This window comes from Lampetra planeri, chromosome 27 (assembly GCF_965212315.1).
Source record: "Lampetra planeri chromosome 27, kcLamPlan1.2.h2, whole genome shotgun sequence".
Classification (NCBI taxonomy): domain Eukaryota; kingdom Metazoa; phylum Chordata; class Hyperoartia; order Petromyzontiformes; family Petromyzontidae; genus Lampetra; species Lampetra planeri.
The window spans coordinates 4,491,890-4,504,211 of record NC_136133.1 but is presented as its reverse complement, the minus strand read 5'-3'; the positions used below and the strand labels follow the sequence as shown (position 1 = coordinate 4,504,211).

The following is a 12,322-nucleotide window of genomic DNA, read 5'->3' as shown; positions in this document are numbered from 1 at the left end:
AAAACACATTGATTTCATTCGAAGTGGGTTATCATTTTTGTCATGCGTTGAGAAATAAATCATTTTAATATTTTGCACATGGACTGTTTTGTCAAAACGGTTGCCCTAATTGGTTTACTTTTTCAAGTGAAAAAAGGCAAATGAAACACAAGCCAGAAACGAGCGTCATTCAGTGGTGCGTAGATATGATACGACCGGATTCAATAACACAGGCGATGTAGGGCATGGGGCAGACATGGGTGTCCACAGTCATCATCACAAGGCATGGTCAATCCACTGCTGGATGAAGGCCTCTCCAAGCCACCATCATATCCTATGATCCTGTGATGCATAATCTCACCCAGCACAAGCGGTGAATTCATCGCTTCGTATCCTTGATGGACGTACTCTCCGATTAAAAATCAACCTTTCCAAAGGAGACTATTCTCTAACAGCACAACCATTGCAGGACTTTCTACAGGGGCACTTATTGCATCGACCACCAAAGTATCAATTGGTTGAGTTGACCACGAATGGATTTAAATTCGCTTACCTCCCGATTGCAAATGTGGCACTCTGCCATAATGCCAGCAGGCTATATAGTCTTCCACTCTATTCTTGTGAATGGCAATCGGTTCAGGAGCCCAACAATGTTGAGGTCTGCTAGCCATCATGGGGCTTCAGGATAGAGCCCATGTCGTTTTTCTCATGCTCGCTTAAATAAGTGCAGACAAAAGTGGTTTACTATAAAGTCCATAGTTACATGACATCAGCACATTGGGCCACACCGTTGCGATTCGGACAATGTGATTTTTAACATAAAGTTTAACAGAAAATGTCAACTTTTTTTAATGATTATATTTACAAGAAATGTATTGGGAGCTCGAGAGCAAATGCATGCTCGAGTTCAAGCAAACTGGCTCCGTGCCCATGATGACAACACTTATGTTCAACGCAAATAGATAAGATCCTTCCACGAGCCATCAAACACACAGAGCCTGGAGGGAGACAGGGCTGGGCTGTGTTGTGGTGAAACAAATGGCTGCAAAGCCAATTCTATAATAATACCAGTTATAACCACAAATGGAGTGTTAAGCCTCCGTGTTAAATTCCCAAACGAGTGCTTTTTAACTTAAATAGTTTCCACTTAAAACTTCTAAGCTGCAGCCAATGCAATGCCAAACCACCAAGTAAAAGATTTTCATTCGATATCACTGGCCGGGTGGCTCAGCTGTCGAGTGAGCCACTCGCAAAAGGTTACAGGGTTCAAATGCTCGCTGGAATTGTATTTATATCTCACAACTTAACAGAATGCTACACAATCTTTTAGCCACCATCAGCACTCCACAACCAATGTTGCAGGTTAGACAAGATACCCAAGACAGCGTGGTGGACAGCTATTAATATGCAATAGTGGATGCTCAAAAAATTGTTGCGTGACCAATCACAAACTGAAATTGCTGTTTTCAAATCAATTAAGTGACATTTAAATTTCAACTTGTCAAGGGGGGTTTGAATGGTGAAGTAAACAAGAGAGTCAAATCGCTTTCCTGCTCATGTCCAGTTTACAACAGCCCTGAGCCAGTGGTGACAATTCCACATTCTCATCGCAGGGATGAGTCGCCAACGTGCAGCTTCCACAACAAAGTGATACTTGTTGCACGATAAACTCTTCATTAACTACCAAACAGGCTCTTACTCTTAGGTTGTTTCGGTAAAGTCACGTAGGTAAAAAAATACAATTAATAAAAGTAATAATAGAAATAAAGTACTTTTTTTTATTTGCTTTATTATTTTATTTCTATTATTACTTTTATTAATTTTAATTGAATTTTTTTACCTACGTGACTTTACCGAAAAAACCTAAGAGTATGAATCCTTGCAGTCACGAAAGCTTCAAATCTAGAATTAAACCGGCTCTTTTGTCCTCCAATCGCACCTGCAGTAACAACCAATTGTATAATCTGAAATTATCAAGTAGTTAAGTGCATGACCACAGAGCAGAACATTACGATTCTTAACGGAACATTTTGGCACAGCCATATGTTCTGTTCTGCCAAACATGTTTTATAAGTGAAGCAGACGATGGAGATGACAAACGATGATGATGACAATCACAATAACACCGAGTCATGGATGGATGACAATGATGGTCATCACCACTTTCATCGCTGTAATTCATGTTTCATAGAGAGTTCGGGCATCGTAAATTGATGGGTTTGTGGAATTGCGTCACCAATTGTAAATACCTGCCAGCAGCTGCTTCACTATCCATGAGAGGTTAATATTTTACGCTACCGTTGAGTGGGATTGGGGCAGCTGGGTCAGAGTACAATCCACCCGAGGGATCAGGAGAGGCTACTTAACTTATTCTCAACCAATCGGGGCCCTCCTCTGTAGGTGACCAAACCTACCCCAAGGGCCAATCACTCGAGCTGCACGTAGGTGGACCACGTGTCATTTGCTTTTAAATTATTAAAAGCACTTTCCTGGTGACGCTTTGTGGCAAAACCAATGGATTACCCCATGCGGTAATCACAGTGTTCAACTTGCCACAGATCTGTGTGTGTGAATGTAAATGATTCACAATATTGCACACTAGAATTCATCCGCAAGCCAGGTGCGGCGAAACACCAAACCCACGGCCTTGTCTGTGAATGATTTATCTGATTGGTTAAAACAATCCTAAAAGATTCCCGTGTCCTGGAAGTTTTATTTATTTACTTGCGGACGTTATGAGGAACGTTTCCATTAAGCAGGGACGACCCACACTCCAATTTGTCATAAGATGTTTTTTTAATGTATAGTCCTGCAGAAGATTAGTCCGAAACGGCAAATTAACATTCGGTACATTATGATAATAATTTCAACTTGTAACGCACACAGGATTCACTCTATAATAGGAGGAAACGAAGAGGCACGAGGAACCACAGACTAGCAGGTAGGGCCCTGGTGCCAACAATTACATCCAAGCTCTGCCATCCTCTGTATTAAGATGTTACCGGCCAAGTAATGGGCGCTTACATCAGCAGACAATGACAAGTAGAATAAACACCGATGCCAGTGTTACAATGCTTATTCAAATCCTGGGTGGGAGTAATCTCAGCCCAACATCCCTCCTGTAGCAACGCGGGGATTTCCTCCATGAGCTCAACGAACGCAACTGCTGCCCACACTTGACGCGAGCATGGAGACAATCGAGAAGGAGAAGAATAAAAAAACATTGACCATTGTTTGAAAGGCAGTAATTAAAGGGGTGTTTATATTTAATCGTACTGCAAAATAAGAATGATTAGAGAAAATAGGCTAAGAGTAAAAAAAACAATATTGAAATTCATCACAACTCTTAACAGACACAATATCCACCTTGGCGGTATGCAACACCCCATCTCGTTTGACAATAAGCACACTGGCAGCTCGAGCCCAATGGCACAACGGCCATCCTTGATCACCGTTACTCAAGCCCCGCAGGGTTTGGCAACTTCATGTGTTCACTCAAACTGGGTGAGGGGTCACTGCTCTGGGCAGCAGAAGCAGCTCCCGCCTCCTTCTCCCCCCCCCACCCCTTCGTGTCGGAGGTATAGTTTTAGTTTTTTACTGGTAGGAACCTCCTGGTTACACCAGCCCACAGGGGATTATTGTGTCCGTCCGTCCGTCGTGCATCCAAAAATGGGAGGGGTGGGGCTGGGTGGAGAGGGGAGGGTGGAGAGGGGCTAGGTCGGGAGGAGAGGGTGGGGAGGGGGGGCTGGGTGGGGAGGGTGGGGAGGGCCTGGGTGGGGAGGGTGGGAGGGGTGGGGCTGGGTGGGGAGGGGCTGGTCACCCCGTGGTGCCCTTATAAAACTCAACGTTTAACCTACTCACGCCGGCTTGTGCCCGCCCTCACAGTCGGGCATATTTGCGAAATACACCACGCCGCCGTTGACCCTGGCCATTGACCGAGCAACCCAACGTTCCTACCAGCTCCCTCCGCAGGAATGTGTTCCCATTTAGCCAGCATTTTACACGGGAAATCCGTGGTGCGAGAACACAGCAACAAGGCAGAGTCAACGGACATCAATCCAGGCAAACCTCTACACCTATGAACATTCAACTTACGAATTTTCAGAGGTACGAACAAACCTGCCCTCATATCCAATTGTGTGTTCGGACCGAAAGTCGTAAGTTCAACCGCCGTGCAATAGATGCCGGTGGTGGCATCTATATCTGCAGAACACCAAGAACAAGTGGCATGTACATCTACAGAAGCCATATTGCTTTTACTCACAATGAAGCTTTCAAAACCAAGTCAATGATTGATTCCATTTATCATCTTTTTTGAGTGCATAGTCATTACCAGTGGTTGTCCTATAAAAAAAGGCTGGCTCATGTCATCGTAGTAATGTGGAATTTTCACAAACGTTTTAGCTCCAAAGCCCATTCCAACGCAGTTGCACCGAATTAAAAACCAGTAGCTTTGCAAAGAAATATGTTCTGGGTGTTAAGAATTAATTCAGTGTTCTTCGTATCAGTGCATACCATGCAACTACATTTTACTTCTAGGATGCATGATAATCAGCCATTCTTTACAGAGGGTAAACAAAGCAGCCTCGAGTGTTACTTTCAGAGCAGAAAATTGAAAATATCTCTTATCGAAGTTCATCTTGGGCACCATTTCCAAGTCTATTCCTAGATGTGACAAGGTGAGGCTCTGTTGCGATTTGAAACACCCTAAACCTAAACAAGTCAAGCATGCTACTCGTATAATTGCGCACAACGTGGGTTCAATTCTGAACAGGACAACCACTTATGCCTTTTCACAAGGTGGTACTTATTTTAGTGAACCTGGCTAAATTATTAGCAGAGTCATGCCCTGGAATGTGGTGTAAAATTACAACCTGCAGACTGCGAGTCAAACACTCTATCACACCACGTCGAGAGACACACAAGTAACGATTAAACAAATATTTTTTCATAAGGATCGTTCACGCAGGAACAGCAAATCACCTTGGTCTTAACACTCTTTAAAGGAGGGTCCTACACCAAAGGTTCCCAGAAGGAATCGTTGTTGCCACGTGTAATCCCAATTGACTGATTTGCAGGTACAGCATCGGGTTGTTTGGTTAATACCAGTTACATTGTACGTCTATTTTAGCTTGTACGTTTTAAGATATAGGATGTGATTGCAAGGATTCTTTCTGAAGGTCACGTGTGCTAATTATTATTATGGCCGAGACTAAACCACGCTAAAGGGTCACGTGGTGTCCCACTCAGCTTCGAGTAGGATCAGGTGTCTGGTATCTGTGTCAAAGGGTAAGGGAATATAGAATTTACCACATCACTCAGTCCATCCACAGCAAACCAATCGACAGCAACTAAAAAAGACTGCCCACATATATTACACGTACACCCACCCACACCATAACCAGACACACAATCCTAAGTTCACCTATGCCAGACACCTGCCCAAAAAGTCCACCCAAAAAGCCAAAGACTTACAGCCTGGTGGGGAAAGTGCGATGAGCAAGCGACTATGACAGCCAGCTCAGCACATGAACGGGTGGGTGGCCAGCACCACGCTAATCTATAATTTAGGCTGAGTCAATCTAGCGGTGGCTCAGGATTGCTTCAGACATTCGTCACTGTTGGCCGCGAGAAGGAATATAACTTGGGACGCTGGGTTTGTAGTACATCGTGCAAACTGCTACACGACCGCTTCCCATAGACGACAAGTTCACCACCACACACATTTATTTTTGTTTATCAGATATAACAGAGCCCCTAAAAGCGATGAGCAAGCACCTATGACAGCCAGCTCAGCACATGAACGGGTGGGTGGCCAGCACCACGCCGGTCGCCTTTGTCACCCTCATCTATAATTTAGGCTGAGTCAATCTAGCGGTGGCTCAGGACTGCTTCAGACATTTGTCACTGTTGGCCGCGAGAAGGAATAGGTGGCTGGGTTGTAGTACATCGTGCAAACTGCTACACGACCGCTTCGCATACATGACAAGTTCACCACCACACACATTTATTTTTGTTTATCAGATATAACAGAGACCCTATACCACACATGACCCACAACACACTCTCAAGATAGCACAGCCCAAGACCACATTCTAGCCAACTCCGTACAACATAATTCAAACCCGCATGCCACACAATATACATCAAATGAGTGCACCCACTTCGCAGTACCTAACCAGGATCCTATCACACGTGCATCAAACACATTCTCATTCATACGCTGTCAAGCACCCCTCGCTGTACTCTTCCGCCTTGAAACCTTGACAGGTTAACCACCAAGCGATATTGTACAACAGTGCAAAGCTAGCATACAAAACTAACACACAAAAAGGACCCTCTTTAGCATGAAGAGATTCGTTTGTACATATTACTTGTGAGATCCCATTAAGCTGCAGCATATTTCTTTTTCTCTTAAATACAATTTCTGAGCTCAGTCCCAAAAGGCCCACAACTCCATATGCCCCGCAACAAACAGCACTGTCAAAGTTAGAAACGATAGTATGGTAGTCAGCACATTTCTTGAATTGAACAAGGTTATTAAAAGAGCTTGGGGATGAGTGGGCAGGTGAGAATGGGTGAACGAGTAAGTGTATCGCTGGGACCTGCTTGGTGGCGGTTGAACACGGCGTGGAGGAGTTGAAAGAGTCAGTCTGGTAGACCAAGCCCTCAACATTGGTGGAGGAATCAATGAGTGACGTTCATGGGAACGATAATCGTGGTCTTAGTGATAAGAAGAGTGATGAGGAGGCGACTGACCACCGGTGAGCGAGTGACTGGAGTCAATTGGCGAGTGCACAATCATCAACCGACTGCTTTACGTTGAATTCTATCAAGGGTTGGTGGTGGTGGTGTCAATAATATTTTACATTTGGCTACCTTTGTCTCTCCAGTGCTAACCTTCACAACGACACCAGCACCACAACAAACACTGCTCATGTTAGGTTGAAGTGTCCTAGGTCAAGCTCGAATACCAGCTGGCACCGGTAGCGTGCGAGAGTAGGCAGAAATTTATCTCGATTTGATGTGGTCTTAAGTGTACCTATATACACGTTAACAATCGCAGCGTTAACCACCCACACCACAGGCCAAACGGACACATTCCAGCAAATTTGAAATCGATAATTTTACATTCCGAAATGTAATGCAACTTTTATGCTTATGCTACTGCTTTGCATTAAGGCGTCCGTCCACCAGGTAGGAACGTTTTTTTTCACTTTTCAGAGGCACTCTGGAGGGAATTTGGCCTACTCTTCCTAGCTGGCCAGAAATATTTGTTATCATACTTTTACAATGAAAACACGACACTTGCCCAACCACGCACTCGATCTAGGCATTTCATGCGGGTAAATAATGACAAAGAAGCAAAAGAGTAGGTAGGCCAAATACTCGTGGAAGCCCTTCCCCCAACAGTGGCATAAATAAGCAATTTACTCTCTAGATCAGTGGTGCTTAACCTTTACTGCAGCCTTGTACCCCTTTGGTTCTCATTTGTAAAAAAAAGTATGTTAAGAAATACATAGGGGTTTAATGAAACAAAGTAGTTGCACTTACGTGCCCATGCTTAATTTGTGTTTTCGATGATTTACCTTCCAAATAAATCTGGCCCAAGTCTCGCACCCCCAGGAGGTTATGTGCACCCCAGGTTAAAAACCACATGCTCTAGAGGGTAAATTGTACCATACTGCAATGAGAAAATTAATCAAAGTACACTCATGTACACCCTAATTATTAAACAACACGAAACTATGACCAAGAGGCGACAGTTAAATTAGGCAGTGTGCTGAGAAAGCATCCAACCACAGGGCCATTATCTACTGTAGCTAATTCTTCGAGTAGGTGAGGCCCAATGATTTTATATTGGTTTCAAAACAACCCAAATGAGCACGCAACCATGATCCAACAATAGATTGTCAAAGGTCAGTTAATTAAAATTACGTGACATAAGGAGTACATTTTACAGTCTCGACATCGGCCAAGGTCAATCCACTGCCGGATGAAGGGCCTCCACTATCCGCAGCCATCTCTCATGAGTGGTGAAACTATTCCATTGTGTAAACAAAAATGAGAGTACAGTGCATTAATTAGAATAGTAATTACGTAAGGCACAGAGGAGGCCCATGTGAAACCAAAAATCGTACATTCTCCTAAAATGGAGCAGCTGTCCACAAAACGTCAGTACCAATTTCACCGTGAAATTCATGTTACACGTAAAAAAAAACCATAACCGCTTTCCATAACAATATCCCAGTGGGTCACTTAAGCGGTGTTATGCAACTGGTCCCACTGGGATGAGTTTAAGTCATTACGAGCCCATTTAGTAACGTGAACCCACTAAAGCTAGAAATTTGCTGTTCAAATTCCACAACTTTCAAGTTCATCACTTCCCTCCATCCCTACCCTCCAACATCGCACGTGTTATTTGCTCCACCTGACCCGTTGACCCCCAAACCCCGAATACGCTCGGGCATTCAACTGTTGCTGTATTCTCTGGATTATTAAGACTTTCCGGTTAGGCACACCCCCAAGTTGTGCCCAGTGTGAGTAAAGTTAAAACAAATGTCGTCTCACGCACGTTCCATATCGGAAGACGCAACCTCTTCAGCTTACAATACACGTGTACTCTACGGTATATTGAATTCTGCATGCGAGCATAATTTTGGACTTATGCAAATTAGTCTTCCAAGAATTGAAATATCAATCGGCATCGTGTACTTTATTTCTCCTTCATATATCCGCCTCTCCGCGTAATTAGTTTTTTTTTCTTTCTAGGTGTGCATAATTTCAGCAGCACGATTCCACGTCAGTGAATCGACTCGTGGCCTGGAATTGTGATATTTGAATCAACAGTGGTGGCGGTGTGATGACTTGTTACACACTATCTCTAACACTATCACAACTTAAAACTCACTGGCACATCCATGCAAATCCATAGAGGAACTCAAAGTCACATCCCGAAACCTCACACCATCAGAGAATTCGCCGTGGCAAATGCTTCGCAAAGTCTCAGTTGTGCCGCTGTATTATTCGATTCGTAGAAAATAACCTGTTTGCAAGCTAAATAACCAGTTTCCCTGAAAAGTATCTGTTGTCCAGAACAGTTGCCCACGCAAGGTGCAAAATAAATTCAACAAACACACAACAACCACCATTCGACACCAAGTGCCGGTGACGTCACCACGACGCTTGTGCCAGGCTATGTGCACATTGAGGCCACGTGAAGTGTCGAACGCCCGCTGGCACGAGGTCACGGGCAGACCCAGGTGCCACGGGTCGACTGGCCGATGTTCCACACACACATATACAGGCACACGCTGGAACTCCCATCTCGTCTCCTGGCGCTGCAAAGTTCACCATATCAGCGTCGCACCATGCACTTGTGAGTACACTATCTTATTTAAATGTTTTGTACCATGAACAGTATTTATAAATCATCTTAATCATCTGTATTATTGTTCTAATGAACCCCTAACGTATTGGTCGCCGGTGATAAATTACGATTTTCGGGAACACATCTCCATAGGGCCTGTGCTGTAACGGCCTCGTATAGCGCCGATTCACACAGCGCTCTCGTTTCCAGGCACGCATCCCCCCTCCTCCCCTGGGCGCGTGTTAAACGGGGTTACGGGCGTGGACAAGCAACGAGAGAGAGAGAAGCCCTCCCCGTGCCACGTTCAGTGGCCGATCCAACCACTCTCGACCGTGGACACATTTGATCGCGAGGTTCCGTACAAGCAATCGTTACCCCCCCCCCCCCCCGTTGCCCTTCCCGTGGATTTGCTCGATACTGGAGGGGCAGGGAACCTTTTTTTTCTGCCAAGGGCCATTTGGATATTTATAACATCATTCGCGGGCCATACAAAATTATCAACTTCAAAATTTGCCTGCTATATTTGGCCAACCATTTCATTAACTCGCCCCTAATGCGATGGTTGGAACTGCTACTCTTTGGCGAGGCGTGTGATGTTAGCTGGTATTGATGATGTTGCTCCTAGATGTATTGAATTTCGAGTCCCGCCTGCGGTTGCCTTGGCAGGGCCACACCAAATTGGCAGGGCCACACCAAATGATTTCGTGGGCCTCATACGGCCCGCGGGCCGGACGTTCCCTACCCCTGCTGCGCTATAGCAATCGTGTGCCCGGCATGTTTAGAGAGGCACCGACACATCCGCAATCGTGAATCGGCGCTCCCCGCGTGTGGTTAAAGTAACCCGCGGACAGTTTCGTCAAACCGGTAGCAAATTCCTCTTTGTTGTATTTCCTCCCACCCCCTCTCTCTCCATCTGGGCACATAAGAAGAGCCTCTTTTTTTTCGGGTCGTCGTCGTCACGGCTTCAATTAACGTGGCTAAAGAGGCATTTTGGTGGCGTTGTGAATTACCGGCGTAAGGCACTGAGAGACACACACACACGTACTAATGGTGTTATTATTGAATGATCAATGCTGAGAGAAAAGTGGGGAGGGGGGGGGAAGAAAAATAATGGGAGGCACAGCGTGCCTCAACAATTCCGGCTGACATGGAGCGAATATGTTCAAGCTTACGTCGTGATAAAGGTGGACAGACACAACACGCAACCGACAGTCCTGTATATTAATTATAATAACACCGAATAACCATCTTTACCCTCTCCTAATTATCACAGTGAAGCGCTTGTACAGTGCTGTGAAATACATGTCAAACACCGCACAATGACGATAACCACTCACAAAATTCACAACACCACCCACCGCTACCGGCACTCACCATTCTCACTGCACACACCCTCACCACACACTCGCCACCACCACCACCACCACACACTCTCCACCACCACACACTCACCACCACACACTCACCACCACACACTCACCACCACCACACACTCACCACCACCACACACTCACCACCACCACACACTCACCACCACACTCTCCCCACCACCACCACTCACCACCACCACCACACACTCACCACCACCACACATTCACCACCACCACACACTCACCACCACACTCACCACCACACACTCACCACCACACACTCACCACCACACACTCACCACCACACACTCACCACCACACACTCACCACCACACACTCACCACCACACACTCACCACCACACACTCACCACCACACACTCACCACCACACACTCACCACCACACACTCACCGCCAGAACGCAGTGCCGCAACTGCCTCACCAACAGCGGCGGCCTCTTCCTTTTATAAACACGGCCCGGTGGGGGGGGGGTGTACAAGGGGCGGGGGATTACTTTGCTCAGCGCGCAGGCGCACAAGGCACTACTTTTTCTTCCATCGCTTTATCGTTGCGGGGAGAAACGACTGCAGTCCGCCCCGCCCTCACACCCGCGGAGCGTGCTGCGGGTGTGAGTCGCCTGAGCTGAGCCGGGCAGTAGTCGGGAATGTGAATCGTATAAAAAATTTACTTTGACATTTTTTTTTAATAAACTAAAAATAAATATTTGTACAGGTATAGCACATGGGACTTTTATTATTCATGTCCATTGAAATGTATTTCTTTGAAGTATATTAAAAGTAGCAAGGATTAAAGTAAAGTTAATATTGGTAGGAACCACCTGGTTCCACCAGCCCACAGGGGATTATTGTGTCCGTCCGTCCATCGTGAATCCAAAAATGGGAGGGGTGGGGCTGGGTGGAGAGGGGAGGGTGGGGAGGGGCTGGGTGGGGAGGGGCTGGGAGGGGAGAGGAGGGTGGGGAGGGGCTGGGTGGTGAGGGTGGGGCTGGGTGGGGAGGGTGGGGCTGGGTGGGGGGTGGGAGGGGTGGGGCCGGGTGGAAAGGGGCTGGTCACCCCGTGGTGCCCTTATAAAACTCAACATTTAACCGACTCACGTCGGCTTGTGCCCGCCCTCACAGTCGGGCATATTTGCGGAATACACCACGCCGCCGTTGACCCTGGCCATTGACCGAGCAACCCAACGTTCCTACCATCTCCCTCCGCAGGAATGTGTTAAAACTACCTTAAAATAAAAAAGTTCAGGATAGTAGTTGAGAGATGGGAGTGACGAGAGCGACTCTACCTCTCTGGTCAATGAAGAAGGATCATTGCGAACGTCGCCTATTATTATATTTGGAGTTTGCGTGCTTCTCTTTGTGTGGTCGTGTGGATTTTTTCTCCGGGTCCTCCGGTTTTCCCCTCCACATTTAAAATCGACATCACGCGTTTAGAGTATTTGGCTGCTTTACATTTCCACACGATCATGTTAAGCCACTTCGTTGAGCGATACAGCTCAGTGGGACGTACGAAAGCTTCAAATCAAGATTAAAATGTTTATAGTTTAGTTTTTGACGAACGTGTTTAGTTATTTTTTAAATCCTTTATAT

The 12,322-nt window shown here is 46.0% G+C and overlaps 1 protein-coding gene across 1 annotated transcript in view; it reads right to left on the bottom strand.

The window, feature by feature from the left end:
- LOC144728052 (carnitine O-palmitoyltransferase 1, liver isoform-like) overlaps positions 1-11,206 on the bottom strand; it is a 41,020-nt gene extending 29,814 nt beyond the window's left edge. The window contains exon 1 of the mRNA XM_078607280.1: positions 11,131-11,206. The gene's annotated coding sequence lies outside the window, so the exon portion shown is untranslated. The remainder of the gene's footprint in view (positions 1-11,130) is intronic.
- Positions 11,207-12,322: the final 1,116 nt, after the last annotated feature.